Source organism: Taudactylus pleione, unplaced genomic scaffold (assembly GCF_031769625.1).
Source record: "Taudactylus pleione unplaced genomic scaffold, aTauple2 ptg000317l, whole genome shotgun sequence".
NCBI classification, from domain to species: Eukaryota; Metazoa; Chordata; class Amphibia; order Anura; family Myobatrachidae; genus Taudactylus; species Taudactylus pleione.
Genome location: NW_028284718.1, coordinates 3,965,547 through 3,981,368, shown reverse-complemented (window position 1 = coordinate 3,981,368; position 15,822 = coordinate 3,965,547). Strand labels below are relative to the sequence as shown.

The following is a 15,822-nucleotide window of genomic DNA, read 5'->3' as shown; positions in this document are numbered from 1 at the left end:
TGGGAGTATGGCAAAAACAAAACTCAGTTGATGCTATTGACTTAGCCAATTGAGAAAATCAGATATATATAAACCATGAGATGCACCGTAAAAAGAAAGAGAGGGCTCGTCAGGGAATTGAACCAGGGACCTGTCGCGCCCAAAACGAAAATCATAGAATCATCAAGTAAGCATGTTTTATTTGATAACTTAACCAATTTTATGTGAAAATTATATTATTTTAAAGCAGTCACTAATGTGTACAAGGAGGAAATATTAGCATAAATAAAATATTTCCTAATAGTCAATAATTTTCTAAGTATACTTGCTTGAAAATTGCTGTGCAAAGTTTTATGATGCCCAGCAGAGTTTTTCTGATGGATAAAACCCAAGACATGTCACATGCTGTGTGCAGATAAGTACTTACAAATAATTTTAGCAGTTTGACAAAAAACAAAATTCAATTGTGCAAATTAGTAAATACAATCTATTTTGAGAGTTTTGAAAAAACAATATTCAGTTGAAATTCACTCAGGAAATTGACTACAATAAGATAATAGAACCATTTCAAAGAATCTGAAAATTTGGGCTCATCCGGGATTTGAACCCGGGACCTTTCGCACCCTAAGCGAGAATCATACCCCTAGACCAACAAGCCACCTACCTGAAGATTTTTCTTTGGATTTTTCAATTGATTTTTAGAAAATAGCTTTTCGTTTTTAAAACACCATATACATTTATGTAAAAATGAATTTGTAGAATAAATAAAATATTTCCTTATGGTCCAGTAGATAGTTTTCTAAGGTATGCATATAGAAAAAGTGCAGGGACAAGATTTGTGAGTGCCTACAGAGTTTGGACTTCTCTCATGGATGAAGCTAAAGACTTGTCATATGCAATGTACAAATCATGCTTCCAGACACAGAAGAAAGGCAAAAGAATACCTTGCAATTTAATTTTTGAACTTTTTGTGTTTCAAAGTGAGACTATTCTTTTAAAACATTCAAAGCTATCTAGACAGAAGGGAACCTGCAGTTTTCCTGATATTCCACAATACGGTTGAAATTTGAATAAGTATGCTCTTATTTGTAGTACAACTAAAATGTTTTCGTAAGATTCTATTGATAGTTTTCTATGTGTGCTTATTTGGAAAGTGCAGTGACAAGATATAAAAATGGCGACAGAGTTTGGACTTGTCTGATCGACAAAACCCAAGACTTGTAAAAAGCTATGTGTAAATCATGCATAAATAGAAGAAAGGCAATAGGAAAATGATGAAGGCAAGATTCATAAGTATGTACAAATTCTATTGGGAGAATGGCAAAAACAAAACTCAGTTGATGCTATTGACTTAGCCAATTGAGAAAATCAGATATATATAAACCATGAGATGCACCGTAAAAAGAAAGAGAGGGCTCGTCAGGGAATTGAACCAGGGACCTGTCGCGCCCAAAACGAAAATCATAGAATCATCAAGTAAGCATGTTTTATTTGATATCTTAACCAATTTTATGTGAAAATTATATTATTTTAAAGCAGTCACTAATGTGTACAAGGAGGAAATATTAGCATAAATAAAATATTTCCTAATAGTCAATAATTTTCTAAGTATACTTGCTTGAAAATTGCTGTGCAAAGTTTTATGATGCCCAGCAGAGTTTTTCTGATGGATAAAACCCAAGACATGTCACATGCTGTGTGCAGATAAGTACTTACAAATAATTTTAGCAGTTTGACAAAACACTAAATTCAATTGTGCAAATTAGTAAATACAATCTATTTTGAGAGTTTTGAAAAAACAACATTCAGTTGAAATTCACTCAGGAAATTGACTACAATAAGATAATAGAACCATTTCAAAGAATCTGAAAATTTGGGCTCGTCTGGGATTTGAACCCAGGACCTCTCGCACCCTAAGCAAGAATCATACCCCTAGACCAACGAGCCACCTACCTGAAGATTTTTCTTTGGATTTTTCAATTGATTTTTAGAAAATAGCTTTTTGTTTTTAAAACACCATATACATTTATGTAAAAATGAATTTGTAGAATAAATAAAATATTTCCTTATGGTCCAGTAGATAGTTTTCTAAGGTATGCATATAGGAAAAGTGCAGGGACAAGATTTGTGAGTGCCTACAGAGTTTGGACTTCTCTCATGGATGAAGCTAAAGACTTGTCATATGCAATGTACAAATCATGCTTCCAGACACAGAAGAAAGGCAAAAGAATACCTTGCAATTTCATTTTTGAACTTTTTGTGTTTCAAAGTGAGACTATTCTTTTAAAACATTCAAAGCTATCTAGACAGAAGGGAACCTGCAGTTTTCCTGATATACCACAATACGGTTGAAATTTGAATAAGTATGCTCTTATTTGTAGTACAACTAAAATGTTTTCGTAAGATTCTATTGATAGTTTTCTATGTGTGCTTATTTGGAAAGTGCAGTGTCAAGATATAAAAATGGCAACAGAGTTTGGACTTGTCTGATCGATAAAACCCAAGACTTGTAAAAAGCTATGTGTAAATCATGCATAAATAGAAGAAAGGCAATAGGAAAATGATGAAGGCAAGATTCATAAGTATGTACAAATTCTATTGGGAGAATGGCAAAAACAAAACTCAGTTGATGCTATTGACTTAGCCAATTGAGAAAATCAGATATATATAAACCATGAGATGCACCGTAAAAAGAAAGAGAGGGCTCGTCAGGGAATTGAACCAGGGACCTGTCGCGCCCAAAACGAAAATCATAGAATCATCAAGTAAGCATGTTTTATTTGATATCTTAACCAATTTTATGTGAAAATTATATTATTTTAAAGCAGTCACTAATGTGTACAAGGAGGAAATATTAGCATAAATAAAATATTTCCTAATAGTCAATAATTTTCTAAGTATACTTGCTTGAAAATTGCTGTGCAAAGTTTTATGATGCCCAGCAGAGTTTTTCTGATGGATAAAACCCAAGACATGTCACATGCTGTGTGCAGATAAGTACTTACAAATAATTTTAGCAGTTTGACTAAAAACAAAATTCAATTGTGCAAATTAGTAAATACAATCTATTTTGAGAGTTTTGAAAAAACAACATTCAGTTGAAATTCACTCAGGAAATTGACTACAATAAGATAATAGAACCATTTCAAAGAATCTGAAAATTTGGGCTCGTCTGGGATTTGAACCCAGGACCTCTCGCACCCTAAGCAAGAATCATACCCCTAGACCAACGAGCCACCTACCTGAAGATTTTTCTTTGGATTTTTCAATTGATTTTTAGAAAATAGCTTTTTGTTTTTAAAACACCATATACATTTATGTAAAAATGAATTTGTAGAATAAATAAAATATTTCCTTATGGTCCAGTAGATAGTTTTCTAAGGTATGCATATAGGAAAAGTGCAGGGACAAGATTTGTGAGTGCCTACAGAGTTTGGGCTTCTCTCATGGACGAATCTAAAGACTTGTCATATGCAATGTACAAATCATGCTTCCAGACACAGAAGAAAGGCAAAAGAAAACCTTGCAATTTCATTTTTTAACTTTTTGTGTTTCAAAGTGAGACTATTCTTTTAAAACATTCAAAGCTATCTAGACAGAAGGGAACCTGCAGTTTTCCTGATATACCACAATACGGTTGAAATTTGAATAAGTATGCTCTTATTTGTAGTACAACTAAAATGTTTTCGTAAGATTCTATTGATAGTTTTCTATGTGTGCTTATTTGGAAAGTGCAGTGACAAGATATAAAAATGGCGACAGAGTTTGGACTTGTCTGATCGATAAAACCCAAGACTTGTAAAAAGCTATGTGTAAATCATGCATAAATAGAAGAAAGGCAATAGGAAAATGCTGAAGGCAAGATTCATAAGTATGTACAAATTCTATTGGGAGTATGGCAAAAACAAAACTCAGTTGATGCTATTGACTTAGCCAATTGAGAAAATCAGATATATATAAACCATGAGATGCACCGTAAAAAGAAAGAGAGGGCTCGTCAGGGAATTGAACCAGGGACCTGTCGCGCCCAAAACGAAAATCATAGAATCATCAAGTAAGCATGTTTTATTTGATAACTTAACCAATTTTATGTGAAAATTATATTATTTTAAAGCAGTCTCTAATGTGTACAAGGAGGAAATATTAGCATAAATAAAATATTTCCTAATAGTCAATAATTTTCTAAGTATACTTGCTTGAAAATTGCTGTGCAAAGTTTTATGATGCCCAGCAGAGTTTTTCTGATGGATAAAACCCAAGACATGTCACATGCTGTGTGCAGATAAGTACTTACAAATAATTTTAGCAGTTTGACAAAAAACAAAATTCAATTGTGCAAATTAGTAAATACAATCTATTTTGAGAGTTTTGAAAAAACAGCATTCAGTTGAAATTCACTCAGGAAATTGACTACAATAAGATAATAGAACCATTTCAAAGAATCTGAAAATTTGGGCTCATCCGGGATTTGAACCCGGGACCTTTCGCACCCTAAGCGAGAATCATACCCCTAGACCAACAAGCCACCTACCTGAAGATTTTTCTTTGGATTTTTCAATTGATTTTTAGAAAATAGCTTTTTGTTTTTAAAACACCATATACATTTATGTAAAAATGAATTTGTAGAATAAATAAAATATTTCCTTATGGTCCAGTAGATAGTTTTCTAAGGTATGCATATAGGAAAAGTGCAGGGACAAGATTTGTGAGTGCCTACAGAGTTTGGGCTTCTCTCATGGACGAATCTAAAGACTTGTCATATGCAATGTACAAATCATGCTTCCAGACACAGAAGAAAGGCAAAAGAAAACCTTGCAATTTCATTTTTTAACTTTTTGTGTTTCAAAGTGAGACTATTCTTTTAAAACATTCAAAGCTATCTAGACAGAAGGGAACCTGCAGTTTTCCTGATATACCACAATACGGTTGAAATTTGAATAAGTATGCTCTTATTTGTAGTACAACTAAAATGTTTTCGTAAGATTCTATTGATAGTTTTCTATGTGTGCTTATTTGGAAAGTGCAGTGACAAGATATAAAAATGGCGACAGAGTTTGGACTTGTCTGATCGATAAAACCCAAGACTTGTAAAAAGCTATGTGTAAATCATGCATAAATAGAAGAAAGGCAATAGGAAAATGCTGAAGGCAAGATTCATAAGTATGTACAAATTCTATTGGGAGTATGGCAAAAACAAAACTCAGTTGATGCTATTGACTTAGCCAATTGAGAAAATCAGATATATATAAACCATGAGATGCACCGTAAAAAGAAAGAGAGGGCTCGTCAGGGAATTGAACCAGGGACCTGTCGCGCCCAAAACGAAAATCATAGAATCATCAAGTAAGCATGTTTTATTTGATAACTTAACCAATTTTATGTGAAAATTATATTATTTTAAAGCAGTCTCTAATGTGTACAAGGAGGAAATATTAGCATAAATAAAATATTTCCTAATAGTCAATAATTTTCTAAGTATACTTGCTTGAAAATTGCTGTGCAAAGTTTTATGATGCCCAGCAGAGTTTTTCTGATGGATAAAACCCAAGACATGTCACATGCTGTGTGCAGATAAGTACTTACAAATAATTTTAGCAGTTTGACAAAAAACAAAATTCAATTGTGCAAATTAGTAAATACAATCTATTTTGAGAGTTTTGAAAAAACAGCATTCAGTTGAAATTCACTCAGGAAATTGACTACAATAAGATAATAGAACCATTTCAAAGAATCTGAAAATTTGGGCTCGTCTAGGATTTGAACCCGGGACCTCTCGCACCCTAAGCGAGAATCATACCCCTAGACCAACGAGCCACCTACCTGAAGATTTTTCTTTGGATTTTTCAATTGATTTTTAGAAAATAGCTTTTTGTTTTTAAAACACCATATACATTTATGTAAAAATGAATTTGTAGAATAAATAAAATATTTCCTTATGGTCCAGTAGATAGTTTTCTAAGGTATGCATATAGAAAAAGTGCAGGGACAAGATTTGTGAGTGCCTACAGAGTTTGGACTTCTCTCATGGATGAAGCTAAAGACTTGTCATATGCAATGTACAAATCATGCTTCCAGACACAGAAGAAAGGCAAAAGAATACCTTGCAATTTAATTTTTGAACTTTTTGTGTTTCAAAGTGAGACTATTCTTTTAAAACATTCAAAGCTATCTAGACAGAAGGGAACCTGCAGTTTTCCTGATATTCCACAATACGGTTGAAATTTGAATAAGTATGCTCTTATTTGTAGTACAACTAAAATGTTTTCGTAAGATTCTATTGATAGTTTTCTATGTGTGCTTATTTGGAAAGTGCAGTGACAAGATATAAAAATGGCGACAGAGTTTGGACTTGTCTGATCGACAAAACCCAAGACTTGTAAAAAGCTATGTGTAAATCATGCATAAATAGAAGAAAGGCAATAGGAAAATGATGAAGGCAAGATTCATAAGTATGTACAAATTCTATTGGGAGAATGGCAAAAACAAAACTCAGTTGATGCTATTGACTTAGCCAATTGAGAAAATCAGATATATATAAACCATGAGATGCACCGTAAAAAGAAAGAGAGGGCTCGTCAGGGAATTGAACCAGGGACCTGTCGCGCCCAAAACGAAAATCATAGAATCATCAAGTAAGCATGTTTTATTTGATATCTTAACCAATTTTATGTGAAAATTATATTATTTTAAAGCAGTCACTAATGTGTACAAGGAGGAAATATTAGCATAAATAAAATATTTCCTAATAGTCAATAATTTTCTAAGTATACTTGCTTGAAAATTGCTGTGCAAAGTTTTATGATGCCCAGCAGAGTTTTTCTGATGGATAAAACCCAAGACATGTCACATGCTGTGTGCAGATAAGTACTTACAAATAATTTTAGCAGTTTGACAAAACACTAAATTCAATTGTGCAAATTAGTAAATACAATCTATTTTGAGAGTTTTGAAAAAACAACATTCAGTTGAAATTCACTCAGGAAATTGACTACAATAAGATAATAGAACCATTTCAAAGAATCTGAAAATTTGGGCTCGTCTGGGATTTGAACCCAGGACCTCTCGCACCCTAAGCAAGAATCATACCCCTAGACCAACGAGCCACCTACCTGAAGATTTTTCTTTGGATTTTTCAATTGATTTTTAGAAAATAGCTTTTTGTTTTTAAAACACCATATACATTTATGTAAAAATGAATTTGTAGAATAAATAAAATATTTCCTTATGGTCCAGTAGATAGTTTTCTAAGGTATGCATATAGGAAAAGTGCAGGGACAAGATTTGTGAGTGCCTACAGAGTTTGGACTTCTCTCATGGATGAAGCTAAAGACTTGTCATATGCAATGTACAAATCATGCTTCCAGACACAGAAGAAAGGCAAAAGAATACCTTGCAATTTCATTTTTGAACTTTTTGTGTTTCAAAGTGAGACTATTCTTTTAAAACATTCAAAGCTATCTAGACAGAAGGGAACCTGCAGTTTTCCTGATATACCACAATACGGTTGAAATTTGAATAAGTATGCTCTTATTTGTAGTACAACTAAAATGTTTTCGTAAGATTCTATTGATAGTTTTCTATGTGTGCTTATTTGGAAAGTGCAGTGTCAAGATATAAAAATGGCAACAGAGTTTGGACTTGTCTGATCGATAAAACCCAAGACTTGTAAAAAGCTATGTGTAAATCATGCATAAATAGAAGAAAGGCAATAGGAAAATGATGAAGGCAAGATTCATAAGTATGTACAAATTCTATTGGGAGAATGGCAAAAACAAAACTCAGTTGATGCTATTGACTTAGCCAATTGAGAAAATCAGATATATATAAACCATGAGATGCACCGTAAAAAGAAAGAGAGGGCTCGTCAGGGAATTGAACCAGGGACCTGTCGCGCCCAAAACGAAAATCATAGAATCATCAAGTAAGCATGTTTTATTTGATATCTTAACCAATTTTATGTGAAAATTATATTATTTTAAAGCAGTCACTAATGTGTACAAGGAGGAAATATTAGCATAAATAAAATATTTCCTAATAGTCAATAATTTTCTAAGTATACTTGCTTGAAAATTGCTGTGCAAAGTTTTATGATGCCCAGCAGAGTTTTTCTGATGGATAAAACCCAAGACATGTCACATGCTGTGTGCAGATAAGTACTTACAAATAATTTTAGCAGTTTGACTAAAAACAAAATTCAATTGTGCAAATTAGTAAATACAATCTATTTTGAGAGTTTTGAAAAAACAACATTCAGTTGAAATTCACTCAGGAAATTGACTACAATAAGATAATAGAACCATTTCAAAGAATCTGAAAATTTGGGCTCGTCTGGGATTTGAACCCAGGACCTCTCGCACCCTAAGCAAGAATCATACCCCTAGACCAACGAGCCACCTACCTGAAGATTTTTCTTTGGATTTTTCAATTGATTTTTAGAAAATAGCTTTTTGTTTTTAAAACACCATATACATTTATGTAAAAATGAATTTGTAGAATAAATAAAATATTTCCTTATGGTCCAGTAGATAGTTTTCTAAGGTATGCATATAGGAAAAGTGCAGGGACAAGATTTGTGAGTGCCTACAGAGTTTGGGCTTCTCTCATGGACGAATCTAAAGACTTGTCATATGCAATGTACAAATCATGCTTCCAGACACAGAAGAAAGGCAAAAGAAAACCTTGCAATTTCATTTTTTAACTTTTTGTGTTTCAAAGTGAGACTATTCTTTTAAAACATTCAAAGCTATCTAGACAGAAGGGAACCTGCAGTTTTCCTGATATACCACAATACGGTTGAAATTTGAATAAGTATGCTCTTATTTGTAGTACAACTAAAATGTTTTCGTAAGATTCTATTGATAGTTTTCTATGTGTGCTTATTTGGAAAGTGCAGTGACAAGATATAAAAATGGCGACAGAGTTTGGACTTGTCTGATCGATAAAACCCAAGACTTGTAAAAAGCTATGTGTAAATCATGCATAAATAGAAGAAAGGCAATAGGAAAATGCTGAAGGCAAGATTCATAAGTATGTACAAATTCTATTGGGAGTATGGCAAAAACAAAACTCAGTTGATGCTATTGACTTAGCCAATTGAGAAAATCAGATATATATAAACCATGAGATGCACCGTAAAAAGAAAGAGAGGGCTCGTCAGGGAATTGAACCAGGGACCTGTCGCGCCCAAAACGAAAATCATAGAATCATCAAGTAAGCATGTTTTATTTGATAACTTAACCAATTTTATGTGAAAATTATATTATTTTAAAGCAGTCTCTAATGTGTACAAGGAGGAAATATTAGCATAAATAAAATATTTCCTAATAGTCAATAATTTTCTAAGTATACTTGCTTGAAAATTGCTGTGCAAAGTTTTATGATGCCCAGCAGAGTTTTTCTGATGGATAAAACCCAAGACATGTCACATGCTGTGTGCAGATAAGTACTTACAAATAATTTTAGCAGTTTGACAAAAAACAAAATTCAATTGTGCAAATTAGTAAATACAATCTATTTTGAGAGTTTTGAAAAAACAGCATTCAGTTGAAATTCACTCAGGAAATTGACTACAATAAGATAATAGAACCATTTCAAAGAATCTGAAAATTTGGGCTCATCCGGGATTTGAACCCGGGACCTTTCGCACCCTAAGCGAGAATCATACCCCTAGACCAACAAGCCACCTACCTGAAGATTTTTCTTTGGATTTTTCAATTGATTTTTAGAAAATAGCTTTTTGTTTTTAAAACACCATATACATTTATGTAAAAATGAATTTGTAGAATAAATAAAATATTTCCTTATGGTCCAGTAGATAGTTTTCTAAGGTATGCATATAGGAAAAGTGCAGGGACAAGATTTGTGAGTGCCTACAGAGTTTGGGCTTCTCTCATGGACGAATCTAAAGACTTGTCATATGCAATGTACAAATCATGCTTCCAGACACAGAAGAAAGGCAAAAGAAAACCTTGCAATTTCATTTTTTAACTTTTTGTGTTTCAAAGTGAGACTATTCTTTTAAAACATTCAAAGCTATCTAGACAGAAGGGAACCTGCAGTTTTCCTGATATACCACAATACGGTTGAAATTTGAATAAGTATGCTCTTATTTGTAGTACAACTAAAATGTTTTCGTAAGATTCTATTGATAGTTTTCTATGTGTGCTTATTTGGAAAGTGCAGTGACAAGATATAAAAATGGCGACAGAGTTTGGACTTGTCTGATCGATAAAACCCAAGACTTGTAAAAAGCTATGTGTAAATCATGCATAAATAGAAGAAAGGCAATAGGAAAATGCTGAAGGCAAGATTCATAAGTATGTACAAATTCTATTGGGAGTATGGCAAAAACAAAACTCAGTTGATGCTATTGACTTAGCCAATTGAGAAAATCAGATATATATAAACCATGAGATGCACCGTAAAAAGAAAGAGAGGGCTCGTCAGGGAATTGAACCAGGGACCTGTCGCGCCCAAAACGAAAATCATAGAATCATCAAGTAAGCATGTTTTATTTGATAACTTAACCAATTTTATGTGAAAATTATATTATTTTAAAGCAGTCTCTAATGTGTACAAGGAGGAAATATTAGCATAAATAAAATATTTCCTAATAGTCAATAATTTTCTAAGTATACTTGCTTGAAAATTGCTGTGCAAAGTTTTATGATGCCCAGCAGAGTTTTTCTGATGGATAAAACCCAAGACATGTCACATGCTGTGTGCAGATAAGTACTTACAAATAATTTTAGCAGTTTGACAAAAAACAAAATTCAATTGTGCAAATTAGTAAATACAATCTATTTTGAGAGTTTTGAAAAAACAGCATTCAGTTGAAATTCACTCAGGAAATTGACTACAATAAGATAATAGAACCATTTCAAAGAATCTGAAAATTTGGGCTCGTCTAGGATTTGAACCCGGGACCTCTCGCACCCTAAGCGAGAATCATACCCCTAGACCAACGAGCCACCTACCTGAAGATTTTTCTTTGGATTTTTCAATTGATTTTTAGAAAATAGCTTTTTGTTTTTAAAACACCATATACATTTATGTAAAAATGAATTTGTAGAATAAATAAAATATTTCCTTATGGTCCAGTAGATAGTTTTCTAAGGTATGCATATAGAAAAAGTGCAGGGACAAGATTTGTGAGTGCCTACAGAGTTTGGGCTTCTCTCATGGACGAAGCTAAAGACTTGTCATATGCAATGTACAAATCATGCTTCCAGACACAGAAGAAAGGCAAAAGAAAACCTTGCAATTTAATTTTTGAACTTTTTGTGTTTCAAAGTGAGACTATTCTTTTAAAACATTCAAAGCTATCTAGACAGAAGGGAACCTGCAGTTTTCCTGATATTCCACAATACGGTTGAAATTTGAATAAGTATGCTCTTATTTGTAGTACAACTAAAATGTTTTCGTAAGATTCTATTGATAGTTTTCTATGTGTGCTTATTTGGAAAGTGCAGTGACAAGATATAAAAATGGCGACAGAGTTTGGACTTGTCTGATCGATAAAACCCAAGACTTGTAAAAAGCTATGTGTAAATCATGCATAAATAGAAGAAAGGCAATAGGAAAATGCTGAAGGCAAGATTCATAAGTATGTACAAATTCTATTGGGAGTATGGCAAAAACAAAACTCAGTTGATGCTATTGACTTAGCCAATTGAGAAAATCAGATATATATAAACCATGAGATGCACCGTAAAAAGAAAGAGAGGGCTCGTCAGGGAATTGAACCAGGGACCTGTCGCGCCCAAAACGAAAATCATAGAATCATCAAGTAAGCATGTTTTATTTGATATCTTAACCAATTTTATGTGAAAATTATATTATTTTAAAGCAGTCACTAATGTGTACAAGGAGGAAATATTAGCATAAATAAAATATTTCCTAATAGTCAATAATTTTCTAAGTATACTTGCTTGAAAATTGCTGTGCAAAGTTTTATGATGCCCAGCAGAGTTTTTCTGATGGATAAAACCCAAGACATGTCACATGCTGTGTGCAGATAAGTACTTACAAATAATTTTAGCAGTTTGACAAACCACTAAATTCAATTGTGCAAATTAGTAAATACAATCTATTTTGAGAGTTTTGAAAAAACAACATTCAGTTGAAATTCACTCAGGAAATTGACTACAATAAGATTATAGAACCATTTCAAAGAATCTGAAAATTTGGGCTCGTCCGGGATTTGAACCCGGGACCTCTCGCACCCTAAGCGAGAATCATACCCCTAGACCAACGAGCCACCTACCTGAAGATTTTTCTTTGGATTTTTCAATTGATTTTTAGAAAATAGCTTTTTGTTTTTAAAACACCATATACATTTATGTAAAAATGAATTTGTAGAATAAATAAAATATTTCCTTATGGTCCAGTAGTTAGTTTTCTAAGGTATGCATATAGAAAAAGTGCAGGGACAAGATTTGTGAGTGCCTACAGAGTTTGGACTTCTCTCATGGATGAAGCTAAAGACTTGTCATATGCAATGTACAAATCATGCTTCCAGACACAGAAGAAAGGCAAAAGAATACCTTGCAATTTCATTTTTGAACTTTTTGTGTTTCAAAGTGAGACTATTCTTTTAAAACATTCAAAGCTATCTAGACAGAAGGGAACCTGCAGTTTTCCTGATATACCACAATACGGTTGAAATTTTAATAAGTATGCTCTTATTTGTAGTACAACTAAAATGTTTTCGTAAGATTCTATTGATAGGTTTCTATGTGTGCTTATTTGGAAAGTGCAGTGACAAGATATAAAAATGGCGACAGAGTTTGGACTTGTCTGATCGATAAAACCCAAGACTTGTAAAAAGCTATGTGTAAATCATGCATAAATAGAAGAAAGGCAATAGGAAAATGCTGAAGGCAAGATTCATAAGTATGTACAAATTCTATTGGGAGTATGGCAAAAACAAAACTCAGTTGATGCTATTGACTTAGCCAATTGAGAAAATCAGATATATATAAACCATGAGATGCACCGTAAAAAGAAAGAGAGGGCTCGTCAGGGAATTGAACCAGGGACCTGTCGCGCCCAAAACGAAAATCATAGAATCATCAAGTAAGCATGTTTTATTTGATAACTTAACCAATTTTATGTGAAAATTATATTATTTTAAAGCAGTCACTAATGTGTACAAGGAGGAAATATTAGCATAAATAAAATATTTCCTAATAGTCAATAATTTTCTAAGTATACTTGCTTGAAAATTGCTGTGCAAAGTTTTATGATGCCCAGCAGAGTTTTTCTGATGGATAAAACCCAAGACATGTCACATGCTGTGTGCAGATAAGTACTTACAAATAATTTTAGCAGTTTGACAAAAAACAAAATTCAATTGTGCAAATTAGTAAATACAATCTATTTTGAGAGTTTTGAAAAAACAGCATTCAGTTGAAATTCACTCAGGAAATTGACTACAATAAGAATCTGAAAATTTGGGCTCGTCTGGGATTTGAACCTGGGACCTCTCGCACCCTAAGTGAGAATCATACCCCTAGACCAACGAGCCACCTACCTGAAGATTTTTCTTTGGATTTTTCAATTGATTTTTAGAAAATAGCTTTTTGTTTTTAAAACACCATATACATTTATGTAAAAATGAATTTGTAGAATAAATAAAATATTTCCTTATGGTCCAGTAGATAGTTTTCTAAGGTATGCATATAGAAAAAGTGCAGGGACAAGATTTGTGAGTGCCTACAGAGTTTGGGCTTCTCTCATGGACGAAACTAAAGACTTGTCATATGCAATGTACAAATCATGCTTCCAGACACAGAAGAATGGCAAAAGAAAACCTTGCAATTTCATTTTTTAACTTTTTGTGTTTCAAAGTGAGATTATTCTTTTAAAACATTCAAAGCTATCTAGACAGAAGGGAACCTGCAGTTTTCCTGATATACCACAATACGGTTGAAATTTTAATAAGTATGCTCTTATTTGTAGTACAACTAAAATGTTTTCGTAAGATTCTATTGATAGTTTTCTATGTGTGCTTATTTGGAAAGTGCAGTGACAAGATATAAAAATGGCGACAGAGTTTGGACTTGTCTGATCGATAAAACCCAAGACTTGTAAAAAGCTATGTGTAAATCATGCATAAATAGAAGAAAGGCAATAGGAAAATGATGAAGGCAAGATTCATAAGTATGTACAAATTCTATTGGGAGAATGGCAAAAACAAAACTCAGTTGATGCTATTGACTTAGCCAATTGAGAAAATCAGATATATATAAACCATGAGATGCACCGTAAAAAGAAAGAGAGGGCTCGTCAGGGAATTGAACCAGGGACCTGTCGCGCCCAAATCGAAAATCATAGAATCATCAAGTAAGCATGTTTTATTTGATATCTTAACCAATTTTATGTGAAAATTATATTATTTTAAAGCAGTCACTAATGTGTACAAGGAGGAAATATTAGCATAAATAAAATATTTCCTAATAGTCAATAATTTTCTAAGTATACTTGCTTGAAAATTGCTGTGCAAAGTTTTATGATGCCCAGCAGAGTTTTTCTGATGGATAAAACCCAAGACATGTCACATGCTGTGTGCAGATAAGTACTTACAAATAATTTTAGCAGTTTGACAAACCACTAAATTCAATTGTGCAAATTAGTAAATACAATCTATTTTGAGAGTTTTGAAAAAACAACATTCGGTTGAAATTCACTCAGGAAATTGACTACAATAAGATAATAGAACCATTTCAAAGAATCTGAAAATTTGGGCTTGTCCGGGATTTGAACCCGGGACCTCTCGCACCCTAAGCGAGAATCATACCCCTAGACCAACGAGCCACCTACCTGAAGATTTTGCTTTGGATTTTCCAATTGATTTTTAGAAAATAGCTTTTTGTTTTTAAAACACCATATACATTTATGTAAAAATGAATTTGTAGAATAAATAAAATATTTCCTTATGGTCCAGTAGATAGTTTTCTAAGGTATGCATATAGGAAAAGTGCAGGGACAAGATTTGTGAGTGCCTACTGAGTTTGGACTTCTCTCATGGATGAAGCTAAAGACTTGTCATATGCAATGTACAAATCATGCTTCCAGACACAGAAGAAAGGCAAAAGAATACCTTGCAATTTCATTTTTGAACTTTTTGTGTTTCAAAGTGAGACTATTCTTTTAAAACATTCAAAGCTATCTAGACAGAAGGGAACCTGCAGTTTTCCTGATATACCACAATACGGTTGAAATTTTAATAAGTATGCTCTTATTTGTAGTACAACTAAAATGTTTTTGTAAGATTCTATTGATAGTTTTCTATGTGTGCTTATTTGGAAAGTGCAGTGTCAAGATATAAAAATGGCGACAGAGTTTGGACTTGTCTGATCGATAAAACCCAAGACTTGTAAAAAGCTATGTGTAAATCATGCATAAATAGAAGAAAGGCAATAGGAAAATGATGAAGGCAAGATTCATAAGTATGTACAAATTCTATTGGGAGAATGGCAAAAACAAAACTCAGTTGATGCTATTGACTTAGCCAATTGAGAAAATCAGATATATATAAACCATGAGATGCACCGTAAAAAGAAAGAGAGGGCTCGTCAGGGAATTGAACCAGGGACCTGTCGCGCCCAAAACGAAAATCATAGAATCATCAAGTAAGCATGTTTTATTTGATATCTTAACCAATTTTATGTGAAAATTATATTATTTTAAAGCAGTCACTAATGTGTACAAGAAGGAAATATTAGCATAAATAAAATATTTCCTAATAGTCAATAATTTTCTAAGTATACTTGCTTGAAAATTGCTGTGCAAAGTTTTATGATGCCCAGCAGAGTTTTTCTGATGGATAAAACCCAAGAC

The 15,822-nt window shown here is 32.9% G+C and overlaps 9 non-coding genes across 9 annotated transcripts; all 9 read right to left on the bottom strand.

Annotated features, from left to right (window-relative positions):
* Positions 1–565: 565 nt before the first annotated feature.
* On the bottom strand, positions 566–637 carry TRNAP-AGG (transfer RNA proline (anticodon AGG)). Its single transcript has one exon. It is a non-coding gene; the product is annotated as a tRNA-Pro (tRNA).
* A 1,217-nt stretch (positions 638–1,854) lies between these two features.
* TRNAP-AGG (transfer RNA proline (anticodon AGG)) lies at positions 1,855–1,926 on the bottom strand. The gene has a single exon. It is a non-coding gene; the product is annotated as a tRNA-Pro (tRNA).
* Positions 1,927–3,143: 1,217 nt separating this feature from the next.
* TRNAP-AGG (transfer RNA proline (anticodon AGG)) lies at positions 3,144–3,215 on the bottom strand. The gene has a single exon. It is a non-coding gene; the product is annotated as a tRNA-Pro (tRNA).
* Positions 3,216–4,432: 1,217 nt separating this feature from the next.
* On the bottom strand, positions 4,433–4,504 carry TRNAP-AGG (transfer RNA proline (anticodon AGG)). The gene has a single exon. It is a non-coding gene; the product is annotated as a tRNA-Pro (tRNA).
* A 2,506-nt stretch (positions 4,505–7,010) lies between these two features.
* Positions 7,011–7,082, bottom strand: TRNAP-AGG (transfer RNA proline (anticodon AGG)). The gene has a single exon. It is a non-coding gene; the product is annotated as a tRNA-Pro (tRNA).
* Positions 7,083–8,299: 1,217 nt separating this feature from the next.
* TRNAP-AGG (transfer RNA proline (anticodon AGG)) lies at positions 8,300–8,371 on the bottom strand. Its single transcript has one exon. It is a non-coding gene; the product is annotated as a tRNA-Pro (tRNA).
* Positions 8,372–9,588: 1,217 nt separating this feature from the next.
* TRNAP-AGG (transfer RNA proline (anticodon AGG)) lies at positions 9,589–9,660 on the bottom strand. The gene has a single exon. It is a non-coding gene; the product is annotated as a tRNA-Pro (tRNA).
* A 2,506-nt stretch (positions 9,661–12,166) lies between these two features.
* On the bottom strand, positions 12,167–12,238 carry TRNAP-AGG (transfer RNA proline (anticodon AGG)). Its single transcript has one exon. It is a non-coding gene; the product is annotated as a tRNA-Pro (tRNA).
* A 2,486-nt stretch (positions 12,239–14,724) lies between these two features.
* On the bottom strand, positions 14,725–14,796 carry TRNAP-AGG (transfer RNA proline (anticodon AGG)). Its single transcript has one exon. It is a non-coding gene; the product is annotated as a tRNA-Pro (tRNA).
* Between the last annotated feature and the right edge of the window lie 1,026 nt (positions 14,797–15,822).